The following is a 19,963-nucleotide window of genomic DNA, read 5'->3' as shown; positions in this document are numbered from 1 at the left end:
TGGGCTTATTTACTAGCAGCACGGTGCCGTGTGTTTTTTTTTTCTGTCTGCCTACACAAATGCATACAAACCTGGCTATCACATGCCTCCTAATGAGGGTTTCAGTATGACGCTTCTGATAGCGCTGCTAATGAGGTTTGAATTTCACCACGGGTTCCACATTCCCTGCACCTTCGCCACACGCACTTAACTCATTCTGCCAGGCTTACAAAAGAGAGAGCTCATGGTGCCGTCGCTTTGAGATGCGGGCGTGAACCAGCCCCGATTTCAGTGATGCTAAACTGTCAAACGAGTTGGTCAAGACCGCTAAAACAGATTTTATACAGCTATTTCAATTGCTGTTCATGATCCATTCTTCAAGCCTTTTAAACCCAGCGTCAATGCTGTTTGTTTCTAATTGTGTCTCTTAGATGGCAGTTGTTCTTTTGAAAATAGCCTCCAGACATGAAGTCGATCTTGTGAGACATGCTCCTGTTTAATTCAATGTTAACTCTGGCAGGAGAGATGAGGTTTAGAATATATATTGTGATTCAGAGAAATACTATTGGGATCCCATTATAACACCGATGTATTACCCTGACTAAACCCTAATAGAACTAGCAGCAGACGTTAGCATTGCTAGCCATAGAAACACAACAGATGTGTAGGAAAACATACTGCACAGTGTTCCTGAAGCAGTTCCACTGGTGCTGATATGGTACTGATATGGATTACCAGTGTGTATTGATTCATATCATTGTGATGCCAATGCAGCTGCCTCACCATTGTTTCTCCATACAGAACCAGTGCATTGCCATTGAATAGTACATGAGAAAATCTAATACAATTGCAGTCTACTTCTGACACATGCCTTTCCCACTCTCATGGCTGAGATATCTTCGGTATGTTTCTGAACACTATCTTCTATTGTCATCAGGATGTCCTCTTCACAAATAAATGTGTGAGGTAGTTTCACAGACCCTGATTAACACAGATCTCAGACAACCCAAGTTAGCATCAGGTCGACTAGTGTTAGTCGGGTTCTGTGAAATCCCAGGGAAAGAAACAATTTTGATATCAACAGCGATCCTCCTTTATTGTGTTGCTTCACATTTTGTTTGTGCTTTTTATTTCTTCTGTTTTGCTTCGGCATAGAAAGCCCTGTGCAATATTAAACACCCAGTGCCTGATGTAGTTTCTGCTGAAGCAGAGCCCTTGAACGCCGCGTCTCAGTTGGGCGACGCAGGGGTGGGGGCCCAAGGTTGCTGAAGATGAATTTGCCAGGGGCACCGATGTCAGGAAAAACCTTTCTCTGTTCCAGCACGCCCCAGTGATCTGTTTAGTCCACAAGGCAAGAATAACCTTGGTTTTCATCCTCAGCCACTGGATGACACCTGTGTTAAGCCAGCATTTCCCAACCCCCTGGGGTAATGCTGGATAGATCGCATCCAGAATATCCCAACACTGGATCTCACCCGTGTGGCCTTCAGAGCAAGGAAGGCTATTAGAAAGCAGTGTTAGCCAAGGGGGTGGTTTGACCCATCTACTGCACACCCCGTCAGGGGACGCTACAACTGGATTTCTTTTCAGGGAATTTTACACTCACAGGCAATGCACTTAGATTGCATCAACCACTTATTTTCAGGACTAATCCTGGGATAAACACAGATACGTCTAAGTGGTTAATGCAGTGCTGTTTAATCCCACCGGTGGTGGATCTCAGTAGGTCAGTCAAATTAACCCCTTTTGTCAATTACATTTGAATAGGCAGACTAAAATTATTTAAATGGGAAAAATGCATATCATAACATAAACGAAAAATACATGACAAATGCCAGCAAGCCCTTTATAAAAGAGTGCCGCAGTTATTTTGCACAGCAGTGGTTTTCCAATGGGTATACTGTGCATTTACCATGTTATAAATACTGAAATAAACTTCATATATTCAGATTCAATTAGAAACATTTGTCACAATTGAAGAAGGTGAACCCATTGAATGTGTGAAGTTTCTTTTAGCATTTCTAAATTCAGCACTATTGAGTCCTGAATGTTGCCCATGTTTAATATTCTTTGCCATACCTCCCTATTCTTTACAATGCTTAAACACGCTTTGCCACGCTTTCCCTGTGCTTTATTGCACTTTGCTATGCTTTTACTATGGGAAACTGTAATACAGTAAGGTCTAGGATGCAATCATGTTCATTAAAGTGCAGCTGGAATGATTCTAGAGTGACGTCACAAATTCATCCAGAAAATCAATTTTAGAATCCACAGATGGGGTACGAAACTGATGCATCTGCAGAAGACATATAAGTGGCCTTTTTATTTCTATGTTGTATATGTTGACACATAAACAGATCCTTTCATCCTGTCCTCAAATGCAATCACAGTAAAACTGCGGTGACTCGTTCTTTACCTCCACAGCAAAACCAGCTCGTAGTGCTGTTACTGACTTGGAATTACCAGCTCGTAGTGCTGTTACTGACTTGGAATTACCAGCTCGTAGTGCTGTTACTGACTTGGAATTACCAGCTCGTAGTGCTGTTACTGACTTGGAATTACCAGCTCGTAGTGCTGTTACTGACTTGGAATTACCAGCTCGTAGTGCTGTTACTGACTTGGAATTACCAGCTCGTAGTGCTGTTACTGACTTGGAATTACCAGCTCGTAGTGCTGTTAGTGACTTGGAATTACCAGCTCGTAGTGCTGTTACTGACTTGGAATTACTAGCTCGTAGTGCTGTTACTGACTTCGAATTACCAGCTCGTAGTGCTGTTACTGACTTGGAATTACCAGCTCGTAGTGCTGTTACTGACTTGGAATTACCAGCTCGTAGTGCTGTTACTGACTTGGAATTACCAGCTCGTAGTGCTGTTACTGACTTGGAATTACCAGCTCGTAGTGCTGTTACTGACTTGGAATTACTTCCTAAATGTTGTCTGGAGCTCTCAGCTTGACTGCATCCGAAAGGTTAGAGCCACATCATGGTGGTGTGTTGTATTGCTCTCCAGAGGCATCAATATCCTTTTAAAGCAGATGAAACTCCTTTCAACTACCAACAGAGAGCTGCCGTGTGGCCGCCTTCTTCCTCTCCAGTGAGGCCGGGGTTGAGTAAACAGACCAGGCGAGGGAGGAAGGGAGGGAGGGAGGGAGGGAGGGAGGGGGGGGGTGATGAACCCATCTTGAATGTGCATGCTTTTACTTGTGAAAACAGGTAAAGCTCATAACACAAATACATTAAGCAATGCACTGCATTATAATAACCTCAGCAATTAGGTGATAAGAAGAGATGTAATTTAAAAGACAAATGCGGGACATTTCTGCAGTTGTAATATCTTACCTGTTTCTAAGAGATTTCTGGATAGACTTACATTAAAAACTAAATAAAGACATATAAGTATATATAGCTCCTTGTACATACATAGGTGACGCATTGCTCTACAGTATAGGCCATAAATTCAGGGAAGCTATTCAGAATGTATAAAACAATGTAGGAAACATTACATAGAAACATAATAGTCTATTGTTTTAAACCTGACTAAATGCAGTCATATCGCTGGCTTGTATCTTCATCAGAATGCTTCAAACTAATTAGCAATAGGAGCCAGGGCTGAGTGCGTGGGGAATGTTAAGTTTGTATTGGAGCAGCAGGGTTTGTTTGAAGCAGTTTTTTGATTAAGGTGCATTGAAACTAGTTCAGAGGTATAAACGTTGCACTGACACTGGCTCACACCCTCCCCGCACGGAGAATGAGAACAGCCTTGCATTGGACGTCAGTGATTGAAAATTTCCGATTTGCTAGCAGAAGCTTTTACTGCAGCCATTAGAGTGGGCAGAGTGCTACCACCACGAAGATTATTACACATTCTCTCTGGGTTACAGAATTGTGAAATGCCCTTCTATTTAAAGAAAAGTTAGCATTGGTAAAACTCATATAGAAATGTTTCCACACAGCTGGGGGATCACCATTATAATTACAGCGTGTTTGAATCATCAGAGGAACACATACTAAAAGCTTCCTGTGTTTTTCACCTTACATTTCTCGTGATAGGGAAATGGATCAGGGACAAGGCTGCATTCGTTTTTACATCAGTGCAAGGAGACAAAACATTAATAAAATGTCATAGGAGAAAGACATGTGCTGCACACTTTTGGCATAAAAAAACTGCCCCTTACCTGATTTTGTAGTTTGTGATGCAAAAGGAATAATGCAGTCAAACCCGCGTAATATCACTCTGGTTAATATCACACCCCTCTTATTATCATCAGCCATACAATTGATTTCCACCCACTTAATATCACTTCAAAATCAACTGTACTGGCAGCCTTGTGGTGACATGACCACCCAACTTGACTCGTGGAGATTAGAAGAGATTAGAAGTGTGCGTTCAGTGTTATATATATATATATATATATATATATATATATATATATATATATATATATATATATATATATATATATATATATATATATATATATATTATGAATAAAAGTATTCACCCAAGAACAACTCTATTCTGACTCTGTCACAGTCTATGTCTTTCCTGTTTATTTATTGACAATGTGCTAAAGTATAGCAGTTGCATTTATTCAGCAAGTCAAAGATGAGCTACAGCAGTGCCCTACAAAGGTAAACATACATAACAAATCTCCATGGTAATGGATCGTTTATCTCCTTGAATGCAATAGAAGTTGCCAGACAGTGACATTGGCAGTGTAAGATCATAAGCAGCCCCGTGGTGCCTGCCAACAGATCCTTTTACCAGTGACGCGATTGTGGAGATTGTTCAATATCTTTTTGAAATGATTTTAAGTTTTCAGTAAGTCGTGTATTGACCTGCCCCCATGTAACTCTTGCTACAAGCTAGAGCAAAAATAATGGTGCAGTAGTGGTCTTAAATGATTAATGTTGTAACAAAAGTCTACCGCGTTTCATGACTTACATTAATAAGAAACTTTTAGGCTTCGCATGACTCAAGTTGAACATACTGTACACTTCTTTACCAGATGTACCACTCTGTGGCATTCGTAACATTAGCTTTTTAATTGATGTGAAGATTAAAAGTCACAACCCTTTTGATGCCAAGAAAGTCACATTTTTTGCAGAGAGTGAGAAATGCGTTCTTAATTATTTCCAAGGCTTCCCATTGTTAGCCATCTGTACCTTCAGACAATGAACAAATTGCTTTCAAAGAAACTCATTAAAAGCGCACTGCTCTGCAGAAACCTGCGCCATATGGACAGCACATTGTGTATCTTTCAGTCTCGTCCGTCCGTCGTAAAAGACATGTATTTCATGGGAACGCGTTTTTGTTTTAGTTTTCTAGTTTTGCTTCATGGGAGGAATTGAATCTGTTTTTTTTTAGTGTTTGTTTTTTAAATACATGCTATAAGCTTCTACACAAAAAGATTGTCTAGTCGTACTTCACAAACTTTACATTTGCATATGCTCGCATTTAAGACACTTATTAAAAAGGAAATTGCACTTGTTTGTAGAAAAAAAAAAATCCTGATTATTGGTTAAAACCAGATGCCTTATTTATAAAAGCTAAAGGTGTCTGTCAATTTAGGGTTAGAAACTTGTAAAAGTATAGAACTTATGTCTGATTTTAAGCAATTGTTACTCAAATCAGTTAATTATCATTAAGATGTAATAACACATGCATAGATGTTTATTACTTTTGTCCTCTTACTACAATGTCACCCATAGTTCATTATTTCACCACCATTGTTTCCCCAAAAGCACATGAGCTATAGAAGTCAGAAAAGTATTTTGCTGTTTCTTACAGTAAATCTCCTTGACAGAATTTCACCACACAGGCATGAGGAGGCACTGTATGCTAAGTGGAAATGTGATCAAACCCATTACATGTTCTTGTGTACCCTGACAGGATAATAGAAACTTGTTTGGCCAGCGGCCGCATTTAAGATATCTGTAGGGAATAGAAAAGCTATACTGGCTGTTTCTGTATTTTTTTTTTTAATCTCAGTAATGCTGGCACAAGATCATTCTATCCAGTAGCTGAGTGCAAGCATTTCTCAAATTGAATGAGAGCTCATTATGCTTTACATGGGATACAGTTCCCTGCTCTGGCGTTCAAAGCTGGAATATAATTCTGTACGTTTCCAGTTTATGAATTCAAAAAGGTGCACAGATTATAATGCCATTGTTGTCTCTAGTTTATGGACAAAATGCAAACTTCTGGGGTAACAATTTACATGAAGTGTTGCTAGTCGCTGTGTATTTACATAGTAGTTACATAGTATATACATGTGTACTTACACATAATTACAATGTTATTATGCATAGTTACAATGTACTTAAGGTGTAAAACTTTTTGTGCGATATGTGCAAGTACCCAGTTGTAAAGGGTTTGGGTTAGGGTTAGAGTCTGGGTTAAGGGGGTTAGGTTTAGAGTTAGGGATAGGGTTTGGATAGGGTTGCACTGAGGCGTAATTACTGAACTGCACTTACTAAACTGGGACAGGTTCACCTGCAGCTTAACAGTATAAGGATGATACACCAAGCAGACAGGCTTGTTTATAAATATCGCCATTATATCATACAAAGCACATAAAACAGTTGGAATTGAGCCTGCTCTTGCCACTTGCATTTTGGAGTGATCTTTTGTTATCCTCTCTCACTCTCTGCTTGCTGTGGGAATGGCACCATTTGTTTAATGATAAGTGTTTTCTATAAATAAGAGATTTGACAGTTTCTGGGCAGTTTCCAGTTGCCTGTGTTAGGCTCCAACACAATCCTACTCAGTTTAGGTTTTGCATTATGGAGGTGATCTAATTGCATTAGAAACAATTCTGTGGTTTATTCATGAAGATCAAATTCAGAATGGTCTTACAAGCAAAATCCGAACAGGGCTGTAGGAGCATGTGGAATTACAGGATGTTCAGTGGCTGTAGTTAGTTAACATCTATCACAGGATAATCCACAAATCAGAATGTGGAATTACAGGATGTTCAGTGACTGTAGTTAGTTAACATCTATCACAGGATAATCCACAAATCAGAATGTGGAATTACAGGATGTCCAGTGGCTGTAGTTAGTTAACATCTATCACAGGATAATCCACAAATCAGAATGTGGAATTACAGGATGTTCAGTGGCTGTAGTTAGTTAACATCTATCACAGGATAATCCACAAATCAGAATGTGGAATTACAGGATGTTCAGTGGCTGTAGTTAGTTAACATCTATCACAGGATAATCCACAAATCAGAATGTGGAATTACAGGATGTTCAGTGGCTGTAGTTAGCTCATATCTGTCACAGGATAATCCACGAACCAGAATGTGGAATTACAGGATGTTCAGTGGCTGTAGTTAGTTAACATCTATCACAGGATAATCCACAAATCGCAAAGCGTAAACCATCCACAGATTGGAGCCTGTTTCAGGTGGGTTAACCCTTTAAGGACTGGGATCATGTTAACACAATCATACTGAAGTGGGCTTCTAGGACCGCAATTTATTTAAACACGATAAAAAAAACACATTTTGTTTTGATGACTTACAGGGCCACCATACCTTGCAGTACAGGCTTGAAACACACATCAATGGATAGGGGAGGGACCGACGTGTTGAAAAAATAGCAAAACGTTTGTATGGTTTCTGATGTACTTTATAATATTCCCCAGAGTGTTCTGAAAAAAGGACATCATTTCCAAGATCCTACTGTAAAAAATGAATTTTTAATGAATTTTTATAGGAAGAGAGTCAACTACAGCCAAAAAAACGCTAATTGGTATAATTTTCTCAAGTTCAGTTGTCAACTATCATTAGCTTTTCAGGTGGCATTTAGAGTTGTATTACTTTTATATTTAAATGTTATATAGCACATATTTATTATTTGGACACGTGTTACATGCAAGAACAGTTATTAAAATGGATATTTAAAATTAAGAAATAGGTACCATTAAAAATACCTACCGCTGTTTCCGCACGTTAATAAGAAAACGTTCTGTACACTTAGAGCCTTATAAAAGATGTCCTTATTATTTGGATAAATTGAACAGCAATGTGTCAGTCTTCTCAATGGGAAAAGCTGTCTTTTTTATCAGTCTGGGCCTGTCAAACTTGATCTTTTAACTGTGGATCATATTTCCATTTCACACCTCCAAGGGCGAGTGCTGCATCAACAGCAATCACAAAACCAGTCATCATACACATCATCTATCAGGTTTGTGCCACTTTGTCTAATGTCTCAATTACACTTGGGTGTTGAAGCCAGAGATCATATCAAAGACCCATTTGGTCAAATGACTCTGAATATACACCAGTCTTAAGGTGGGGAATCAAAGATGATGGTCTCCGCAGGTAGATCCATACAGCTAATAATGGCACTCAAGAGGTGCATCATTTAGATGGTGCATTGACACTGCAAATGCACCTTTGAGGTGTGTTGCATGATCCAGTTTTCTGAAGGTTAGAAAAACACAGGGAGCTAGACTGGAATACACATTATAAATCAATGGATTTATATAGGCAGCTATTTATTTAACAATATACAAAAATGTTATAAATCCATGTTCTTGCAAGCGGGGGAGAGAACCATGCATGCTTCATTCTCCTTGTGAGGTGAAGAGTTACACCCCGTTGCATGATACATGTATATATGTATTTAGTTTGTTTGGCCGGTATAGGTATAAAACTCCCTTGGACAAAAGAACATGTGAGAATGTGCCCAGGCTTAATTGGATAGTTGATTGCTAATTAAGCCTGGACACATGTATTAACAAGGAGCTAGGAGATGGCTTCTCGGTTCAGTGTAGCACTAGAAGAGGGTGGATGAGAAAATGCACTTCATCCTTTGGTTTCATAAATTACCCTGTGTGCTTGTCTCTGAGTATTAGTTGCATTTGCACACGATAGCACAATGTTGCATTTCATGAATAAATAGTAACTGGGATCTTGGAAGGTACGGTGCTAGTTTTCAGCAGCTTATCATGTACGTTGCCTTGACATTATTATTTGAGCATTATTATAATGATAGTTCATGCACTTCAGACCTGCAGCGTTTATAACAGCTGAAATAGATTTGCAAAGAAAGCACTGCAATGGAGACGTCGGTGTACACCTCCACGTTTGAATTACGTTTCAAGCTTCTTGTTGATTTTGACTCTCCCTGTGACCGCTCACAAGCTATTAAAGGTTACAGCTTTTTCTCTGCCCATGTAATCTTGCCACTGCCACTGTACCGCTCGTTCCTTATTACCTGCTTTAATAGACTCCATTTGTCAGTCACCTCTGCCTATGGAAAATGGAAAAACTCATCTTAGCAAAACCATTAACCACACAACAGGGCAGGAAATAGCTAGAGCAGTTTGTCTTGGGGCTTTTAAAACAGCTTCTTTGTGACCTGGGGAGTTGAGCAGCCTGCCTTTTCGAAAGTGGGCACAGACCCAGCTTGAGGGTTACAGCACTCTCCTTTCTATTGGCTTGTTTACTGTGCAGAGGGGTCCTCGTGATAGCTTACACCTTCCAATTTCAGTGTGTCTGATCATTTTACAGCATGCTTGCCATGTGTTTTTACTCTTCCTCCAGTGTCTCGTTCACATGTCATTTACCATGCTTTCACTAAACTGTGCTGTGCTTTTACCTTTGTATATTGTTTATTAGGAGGGACAGCGGTCTTGTACCTGATGAAGTGCTCCTGAATGGTCAATGCATCTTTAATTTGAAAAACATGTTAATAACAGGTAACATGTAGGCAAAGCAAATTCAGGTCATGCATTAAAAATTGTGTTTTTATATGACAATGTGACCCTTCAACTGTACCTGCTCCAAAAAAAAACAAAAAACAAACGAAATGCTATTATTTAAATACCATTAAATAATAAAAGGCATTGTTTTGGCATACAGGAGTTAATAGAACTATACAAGAACAGGACACAGCTTCTCTGTGTAACAGTTCAACTTGCTTATGTAATAGCTACTGCATCACAGTTTCATTTGGTAAAAGCAGAGAAATTCCAAGAGCCTTTAGTTAATTGCTTCTTTTATGGCTACCCAGCTAGTCTATAAAAGGAATAGTTATATTTCCCTAACATCAACATTACCAGCTCTTTACCAACATAACAGACTTTTAAACCTGAATGGACCCACTTACAAACCTGACAGAGCGACTATTCATAGAAAATAGTCATTTTTTTTTTCACAAAATAATGTAAGAATGATATTTGTTCCTGAAAGTAAAGCAGGATTTGAATAACAGTGTACACTAAAAGCCCTAGCTTATTCACTATTAATTGAGTAATCCTCAGCGAATGGACAGGAACTTGTTAAACAAGAATCCCAGGTTTCAGGGGTGATTATTTATTAAAAAAAACATTCGGTCGTGTTAACTGTCAAACTGTCTCCATTTTTTACATAAAAATTCAAATCTATTCTTGATACCAGCTCAGCTTATGTGGGTATAAATCAGTCTGCTACGAGTTCAGGTCTATTTGACACTTGTGGAAAGACACTTAATGCCAGTGGAATATCAGTAGTAGTTTAATTTATAGGAGACCGTTTTCTCAGCAGCAGTATTTTTCCCCTTGCACGGGGTCGCTGGTTCACACCCAGCATCCACCCTGTTACATAAGCAGGCATTTAAATACCTCGACTCTTTACCTCTGTAATAATCAGCTGGGGTTCACCCCCCCCCCCCCCCCCCCCCCCGGGGGGTTATTTACAGACCCTCTTTAAAAAATCAGTAACATCGAGCTCAGGTATTAAGACCCACACTCCAGCATGAGATAGTATTTTATACCATTCTGGATGAAGTGTGCTACATCAGTAAATATGGAACGTGGGCTGGATTGTAGTTTATTTACTCAACCATTCCGACAGTCTCTGTATTCTATCATGCAGATTATACCACATTGTACTTTTTTTTGCAATTAACTGCACAGCTAATAAACATGCGGTTCACAAATACACACTGTGATTGTATATAGCCCTGCTGGGACAAACAGCGTTGGCTTCATTATCACAACCATGGTCGCTCCCTTTAGGGTTTGTTAGCAGTAACGAGACTACAGCCTGTGTGTGTGTGTGTGTGTGTGGTTCTTTTATACATATTTACCTACACCACGGGTCATTTGCTTTATCACTAAATAACATTTAAATTCATTTTGAATCCACAGGAATACAGAGCCCCACCTGCTTGTTTGCCCATTGCTTCAGTGCTATCTCACAAACCATTTGGGACTGTCTAGCGGCAGGCTCATATCAGCACATTAAAAGACAGAGCTTTTTTGAAAGAGAGATCAGAGGAAAATGAGATGAGGCTTGGATGCCCAAGGGAACTTCCTTTCTCACTGCAAACTGCATTTCTTTAAAATTGTAAATGCCATTATGTCAATACAGGTAAGGGGAAAAAATAAGCCACAGGTGGTTGTATATATATGGCTGCATAAAATGCTTTCAGCTATAGTTCAATAGCAGAATAATCATCTTCTTTCACCGGCAGTTCAATAAAAGGCCAATGCTATCCCAGCCATGGATCAGCAAGAGAAAGGACAATGATTAATTGGTTAGAAATGTCACATCATTTCACAGTGCATGCATGTTCAGTGCAGTGTGTGGCATGGGAAGGAGCTATAGGTATAAAATGATTCATCGCTCTCTCCACAAGCAGCTCTCATACCTCCACCTTTAAGGTTTACTCCACCTGAACCCCACACCTCTCTTATAGATGCTTATATACTGTTTGTGTGTGAGGAACATGTCCCAGTAAAAACAGCTACCAATCTCAATATGAGCATGGCATGGGATGCCAGAACTATGACTCGATTCTTGGACTGTTTTCAAAGACCCTCATTATCACTTCCTTGGTAACGCCATGCAGTCCATGTTTGAAAACCACTTGTATTATTTCTGAGAATCGGAGCAGAAAATGTGTCTAATGGATGGTGTAGAATAAGACTGAAAAAACGCTGGCGTTTATTGAAACAATTTATTGTACGATGTATAATAATAATAATAATGATCATAATAATTATTGTCTGTTTTACTTGTGATTTTATTTGTATAATACAAAGCACACAATCCCAAAACAGAAGTAAAATAAAATGAATTAATGCCTCAATAATAATGCACGCAACTGTACAGGTGCTAAAGCACCCACAGTGCCCTTCCAGCCTGTTAAATCTGTTTAAATAATGCAGGGTTTGCTGTGAGTGAAGTGAATGAGAATCACATGTTTTTAATGGGTGGCGATCATGCATTATTTAGATTGTGGGAACAATGTATTAGACTATGTACAGTATGCTATGTCCAAAAACATAGTATAATTATAACAAGGTTAATGTCAAACCAGGATTTACCACCATCGCATTGTTCGCCCCCTCAATATTGCCTTTTTTTATTTAAAGTACCACTCTCTCTATATTGCATTGTAGAGATTCAATTTCAACATAATGTATGCAATACGCTGAACTCTAGATAAAGTATTTAGCAGGCTAACATATTCTGGAGGAAATTGCTTTTTATCAAGTGTCTCGTTGAAGTAAACAAGAGCCTTTATTTATTTATATAGCAGACAGCTTTAGGTTTTTTCCTTTGTTATATTCAGAATTTGAAAATGCATTTAATCCTTTTATTCAAGACATGGCAAAAAAAAAACCAATATTTTCCAGCATATGAAATAGAATTGCTTTCTAAATGCAACTTTTTCTAAAAAAATAAATAAATAATGAATCTGTTTTTGTTATGATTTATGAATCAGGTGCAGTATGCAAATACTTTTTTTTTTTTTTGTAACCTTAGTGTGGTTCAGGGGGCAGGAGCAAGGTCTCCTCTCCCCTGTTATGCCCAGCCAGAATATGTGTCAGTCTCCCTATTTAAAGTCAGTGCTCCTGTCTCCTCCGTGAGGGAATGGAAGCTCACGAATTGCCCTGGAAGTCTGACCACATCGACCTCCCTCAGCAGAGCCGACGCTTGCAAGCTGGGGAGACCTCTGGATTTCTTTTCACCTTTTCAAACATCCTGCTGTCCTATTTTCATTTTACCTCGGAGGAAGCAGGCTTGCACTTTCCTCCCATTCCAGTTTCCCTTGCTCCTGTGAAATACAAGTCAATGTGTGTAGGAAGCACCTTTTGGGAGCTTTTTGTAGCTAGCAGTGTTGTATGATACAGGTGAGAAAAGATTACAAGCCTTATGTAACTGCTTGTTACACTTGTGAGTAAAATATGTATATCTCAGATGTGCTTTTATTTGCAATATGTTTATCTAATCTGATCAACAGAGCGTTGTCAGCTAATAATAATAAAAAAAAACTCCCACTCAGGAACTTTCAGTTTTAGTTTACAGTCATTCTGCAGCAAATATTGACCTCATTTTTAAATACATCTCATGATTAAAAACCCATTTGCGGTTCTCTTTTCTAAAAAGCACAGTCATTTCTGCTTTCCTAGAATACAATGGTCCTTCATCTCTATCTTTGCAGTCACTTCTAAGATGTCCATTGACGGACAAGTGACGACTCAATAAATAGCCTTTCCAGTAATCAAATAATCATGTCACGTGATCTTCTGTGCAGTGTATAAGACCTGCGGCTGTTAGCTGTTCATTACTTGTTCAGAAAACGTATAAAATATTTATTTGGCGCCCTACTAGTCAGAGCAACTGGGACTGCAAGCTGGTAAAAAGGACGACTGTACACAGGGCCTGGTGACCTTCAATTGAAGACAGCGGCTGCAGAGGCTTGTGGGTCGATGCATACCGAAACCCAAATACAGAAGCTGAAGTCAGTGCACAGGACTGTACCCACTGCATCAGGAACATTATAGTGACACCGCCTGTATATTAGAATAAAAAAACATGTAAGTGAGCAGTTTTCATTTTTTTAATAAATAAACACTGTGCTGGATGTTATGTGTCAACTGGGTTCAGGACAGATATTTTCTTAATATATCACAGGAGCTGAGAAAAAAAAAAATTTTACTTTGTGTCCAGCAGCCTGTCATTCACCCAGGGTGTCTCCTTTATCATGTCGGCATCTTTCTCCAGATAGAGGAATCTGTCTATCTGAGTAAATACACAGGGAATGGATTATTGATATGATCAGCAGATTGCAAACCACACAATGTGCCATTTTCTAGATTGAATCTCTCCTGAGGCAACAGCTGCGGTATTAATCCCCATTATTTTCAATGCTATCAGCAAACCGCTATAGCGAGGGAAAATAAAAATTGCTGAGAATTGTGTTTCCAAGACTATGTACAGTACGTAATTCTGCTAAAACATATTCTGGACACAGTTTCAAAATCTGACCTCAATATCATTCATACCTATATAACCTGGTTAACCACACCAAACCAGACTACGTTCCCTCTGGAGACTGGTAAGACAATCCTACATTGCTGGTGCCATTGTTAGCGTGGTGCTTGAATCTCCCCTGAAGTTAGACTCACGGTTGTGTTTTTCCGCTGGTCTTCTTGAATAGTTCTGTAAGACTGTAGACTCACTCAACACTGTAGACTCACTGGTTAGGCTGAAAAGTTTCAGGGTCTCAGGTATGAACCTATTGTTTTAGCTGGTTTGTCTGACGGTGATCAGTTGGTTTGTCATGCCGTCATTGATTCTCATCCCTTCTTATGTGTGTTTTTCTTTTCCATGTCATCTTGTATCCAGAGTACAGCTGCTATGAATTCTAGGAGCCCTGCTATTGACAAGCCGTTGACTGCATGTGTTATTGCCACATCTGGTCCCCTATTTATCAATGTTGTGTCATTATAATCAATGTGCCATCGATTATTATTATTATTATTAGTTTATTTAGCAGACACCTTTATCCAAGGTGACTTACAGAGACTAGGGTGTGTGAACTATGCATCAGCTGCAGAGTCACTTACAACTACGTCTCACCCCAAAGACGGAGCACAAGGAGGTTAAGTGACTTGCTCAGGGTCACACAATGAGTCAGTGGCTGAGGTGGGATTTGAACCGGGGACCTCCTGGTTACAAGCCTGTTTCTTTAACCACTGGACCACACAGCCTCCGATGCACACAGATCCGTTTTTTCAGACAGTGCAATTGAAATGTATATACCTCAAACCCAAAGGGAGGCCCTGGCACATCAACTGAAAATGCATTGATTTGTAGAACAAGTCGTTCAAAGGGATTGTAAAGCACTTCATTTTTACCGCAGCATACTACCTTAAAAAGTTCAAGAACAACGTAGCCTGGGGGGAGCCCTTGAATGATGCACTGCAAGGCTTTCAGCTGTGCAGTTTTACTGCAATGCAATGACTGTCAGCCTGATGGGAAAACAAAGGGTTTGAATACTGTACAGGTTAAATACACAGAGCCAGCACAGTGACTGTGTGAATACTGTACAGGTTAAATACACAGAGCCAGCACAGTGACTGTGTGAATACTGTACAGGTTAAATACACAGAGCCAGCACGGTGACTGTGAGAATCAGCTCACACTCCCCAGTATAAACCCTGTGTTGAGGACAGGGAGTTCTAGCACTGAAGGGTAACACTTCACATGGTGTCTGCAATTACTGTGTAAACACATGTGCACTTACACATAATTACAATGCTATTATACATAGTCACACTGTACTTAACGTGTACAGTTTTTGCATGATATAACCCTATCCCTAACCATAACTCTAAACCTAACCCTTTTCTGATACAATTGTGGACTTATATCATGCACAGAGATGTACACATGAAGTACATTGTAACTATGCACAATAACATTGTAATGATGTGTAAGTGCACATGTATTTACTATGTAACTACTCTGTAAATACACAGTAATTAGACACAGTTCTTGCAAAGTGTGCATGAAGTGTGTCTAATTACTGTGTTTTGCCTATTGAAGGAACCCTTGCAGGAAAGATCCATGCATATGTAATATCTCGTTTATGCTTGTATACCCTGCAGGAGGAGGCCACAGTGGACATTGTGGCGTATCAAATCCAGCATGGGCAGAGGTTTGGGTAACAACAATATGGTGCAAGTACAGGGTATGTCATCAGGATTTCTGTGTCTCAAATCATCAATCAAACCTAGAGAAAAGCTGACAGTTTTATATCATTCTTCCGATCCTTTGTACAGTGTTGTTTACAGTGATTTGCTATGGGGCGGTACACCCCTGCAATGCCCACCCACTGTACCCAATGGCAGAGGAGAGTTCTGGGCCAGATGCCAAATTTGGTGACGACCAGATTTGATTGCAGACTAAACTAATATAACTAAGAAATGAGCAAGTCATTTCTTATTCAGATCCTCTGCCTTTTATCCAGCGAACAAAGCATAGCATTTGTCTAGCCCTGGACTCTTTGTCATTATATTAAGTTGGAGTGCTCCTTAAACCTGTAAAAGTAAAGGATTGCAAACCAGTACTAGTTCCATTAGCTAATTGCAAGGCTGCAGCATTGCCGTCCAGAGCAACAAGAACGACTAGAAAAGGATTGGAGAAAAAAGAGTGGAGAGAAAAGGGCACACTCTTCTTAATGATGTTGGGTACTATGCAGGCTTACAAAAGGATCTCTTCACATGTAGAAAAGGGAGAGTATACAACAACAAAAGATGTTTTTTTTTTAATGCTAACCCTTGCAACCAAACCCTGATATGCCAGTTTTAATAATAGAGACAGAGGATGAGAGGACTACAAAAGAGTACCACAATGCAAGCATTTAACAGAGGTTACTTTACTATAGAAACACATGCTGGGAGAAATGTCATATCAGTTTGAGAAAAAGAAAACTGTTATAATACCACTAAAAACGACTTCCACATGATTTTATTTACCTTCTGGGTTAAAGTAAAATACACGAAATGCACAAAGACCTTGATAACAACTGTTGCCTGTGATGACTTGAATTAAAAATGATAAGGGCTTTTATTTTGCCCTTCCTGAAGGTGACAAGCTTTCAGCACCAAACTCATTGAAAACCTTGGCAAGAATTCCTTCAGCGCTGAGAACTTTCTTATTTGAATACACTGTGTGTCATTCTCTGCCAGCAAAAGTGGCATGCATAAAAATGACCTGGTTAGAATTCAGTAACAATCCAGTTTGCTGACAGAGCAGTAGACCCTGACACCAAGTCTAATGCAGCCAGACCGCGTGACTTGACAGGTCTGAAAAAGGCAGAACCCCTCAGGAGTTCACAGACGGTGCCAGGGATTCAAAGGTGTAGCTTTTCCTTTAAGTTTCCTCTGGGTCTTTTTAATATATACCACTTTTTCATAGTTTAGAGCTTTGAAGAACATACGGGTGAGGTTCTCCAAAAACAGAATCTGTTTAAGGATAGGAAAATCGATACCAACATGCATGCTTTTCTGCTGAAGTCCATTTTCTGCTTCTTTGATCTTGTTCTATGTAGGTCTTGGCAGCTTCCCAAGGAAGCGAGTAAACTGCAGATAAGGTAAAAGCAAAAACAAACATTTTAAAGAAGTATTTGGCAACGTGTTATCAGTTGTCAAGTAACCTAAAATGAAAACATATAATCAGTAGGGGCTTACTCTAGGATTGCAATGGAGCTGCTTCCCCAGGTTACGCAAAAGACCCAAACAACAGCTAGTATGTATTGCCATTCGGGATCTGATCGCATGGTCTTCTGCATACACTGTGCAGTAAGCTGTGTACTTTTCTTCTCTTATATTGAACTTCTTTACATATTTCTGCTTGGATATCAGCTACTGGTTTCATTCCACGGAGCTCCTCAAAGAGTCGCACATTTATTGTGTTTTGTTTTTTTGTTCACTTTGCTACTAAAATGTGACTAAGGAAAGCAAATGTGAATCATAATAACTTTGCATCTATTCTCGAGTGTACTGATTCCCGGTTTTCTAGGTTACCCTTTCAAACTGCCTTTAAGCAGCCTGTTTCATCCATACCCACGCTGTTCCAGAATAAACCGAGACATCACTCTTAGTGTCAAACTACCCATATTGAAATAGAGCCATGCAGACTGTATACTTGGTGTATTAGTCACATGTAAACTAGCTTGCTAACATTGTTAACAGTTATTCTTAATGTGATGTCATTTCCATCGACACAAATCATCAGATACAAATACATGGCTGAATCATATCGATAACAGAGTCTACTGTACATTATATATAAATATAAAGGAGCTTGTGGGTTTCCAATAACAAACCCAGAGGTCTTCCTGTGGTTCATAGTCAGTATATGTTATATAATACCTTGGGGGCTGGCACCATTCTGGATGACAGGCTAGTTACAATGCGTTAGGAATAACTTTTAGAGGCTCACAAAAAACGTAACCCGCTACACAGTAAGTGTTAAAATCCCATGGCAACTTAGCATGTGAAATGGGGCTGAGATATTACAACGGCATGGGGAACGCAGAACGCCTGAGGGAGAAGCTTTGCTTCGTTTAAACTTTTCACTTGGACTTCTTTCCACTGCAGCAATACGCATCACAAGGTGTGTGTCTCGCTGTGCAGCCCATTAAGGGATTGCCAATGGTTCTTGATCTTATCATCAGAATTGCTCTCTGTGGGCCCCGGCATATATTTTTAATGCAGGAATCAGCTGCCAATAATACCCTTTTTTCTGTACTGCCTGACAGCATCTCTGAGATTAGGTTTTTACCCGCGTCTCGCAGATTGATTCTCAGCTGCTTGCCTGTACACAGTACATGCTACGTAACAAGAAAATAAATATGATGAGAATAGAGCTGTGTGACACTATTTTTAGCAGCCGAAACAAATGTACAAATGTTTCCTTGCCTAACCAGGATAGATTGCAGCATTGCCACACGCTTAACCTATAATAAGAATATTTTTATACATGACTTTAAACCTCTCCAAGTCAAGGGGTTCAGTGTGAAGAAGAAAGACACTGGCTGAGACAGTTGTATACTTGACTCATAGTTTTATCAAAGAACACTACCGACAAAACTGGTACCAGCACATCTGTCCCCAGCGAACCTGATCACCCAGCTCCTCCTGCTGCACAGTCATGTGCTGTCAGAATTATTACCTTTCATACAATAAAAAAATTATAATCAAAATGCAACCGTGTCTGTTTTCTGACACCAGGGCTTACATTTGATGCAAAAGGCAGGATTCATTCATTCAGATATGCAAATGAGTACAGCTGTAATGGTTCCTGCAAGGCTTTAGCTACTGACTCAGAACTGCTTTCCAACAAGCTGAGTCACTGCATTTATCCCCCCCATGTCCCCCCATATCCCCTCTCTGACTTTTAGGCGATAATGGTGGAAAGCTTATGAAGCCAGAATAACTATCCCTATCAAAGCCACAAGAGGGAGCTGTGCTTAATAGGAAGCACAATACGTCGGTTTTTGCACCCTGGTCATGTGACAAGGGCATATTCTTTTGTTTACAAGGTAAGCCATCTGGCATCTCTTCCTAAACTTTATAAATATCTTTATAAAACCGAGCCATCCATGAATTATTTTTTTTACTAAGATAAGTCGATTGGTGTTAAAAGCAACGACTGCAAGAGTAAAAGTTATTTTTGCGTTAAAATGTAATAAAAAAAATAAAAGTGGAACTATCGAAAGAAAGTACCCTGTTTAAAACATTTAGAAAAAGGAGAGCAGGCCTGTACACAGGGAAGAACGCCCAGAAAGAAAAGCTGATTTAAAAGGATTTGCAGTTACAGCGAGTGACTGTTAAAAGATGGGTTGACGTTGTGTATAAACACTTTCATTTGTACTTTGCACACAGAGCTCTCTAAACGATATTCTTGCAGCCTACACTCAGTGCGACACACAACAGTCATCTTGGCCTTCAGACACAAAGATTTTTTTTTTTTCAGATACAAGATTTTAGGATCAAGTTTCTTGTGGAGGCAATTGAAGCAAATACGGTTTCAAGGGAGCTGAAGCAAATATATCTCTAAATATAGATGGATAACAGAAAGGCTGGGGTTAGTTCAAGCAAAACGAGTACAGGCTCGTTGGGCCTCATGGCCCTTTTCTGTTGCTCAGGCATTATTTATTTGTGCTTGTTCGCTTGTTTGTCCA

Source organism: Acipenser ruthenus, chromosome 40 (genome assembly GCF_902713425.1).
Source record: "Acipenser ruthenus chromosome 40, fAciRut3.2 maternal haplotype, whole genome shotgun sequence".
NCBI classification, from domain to species: Eukaryota; Metazoa; Chordata; class Actinopteri; order Acipenseriformes; family Acipenseridae; genus Acipenser; species Acipenser ruthenus.
The sequence above is the reverse complement of the archived record's forward strand: the minus strand, read 5'-3'. Positions refer to the sequence as shown.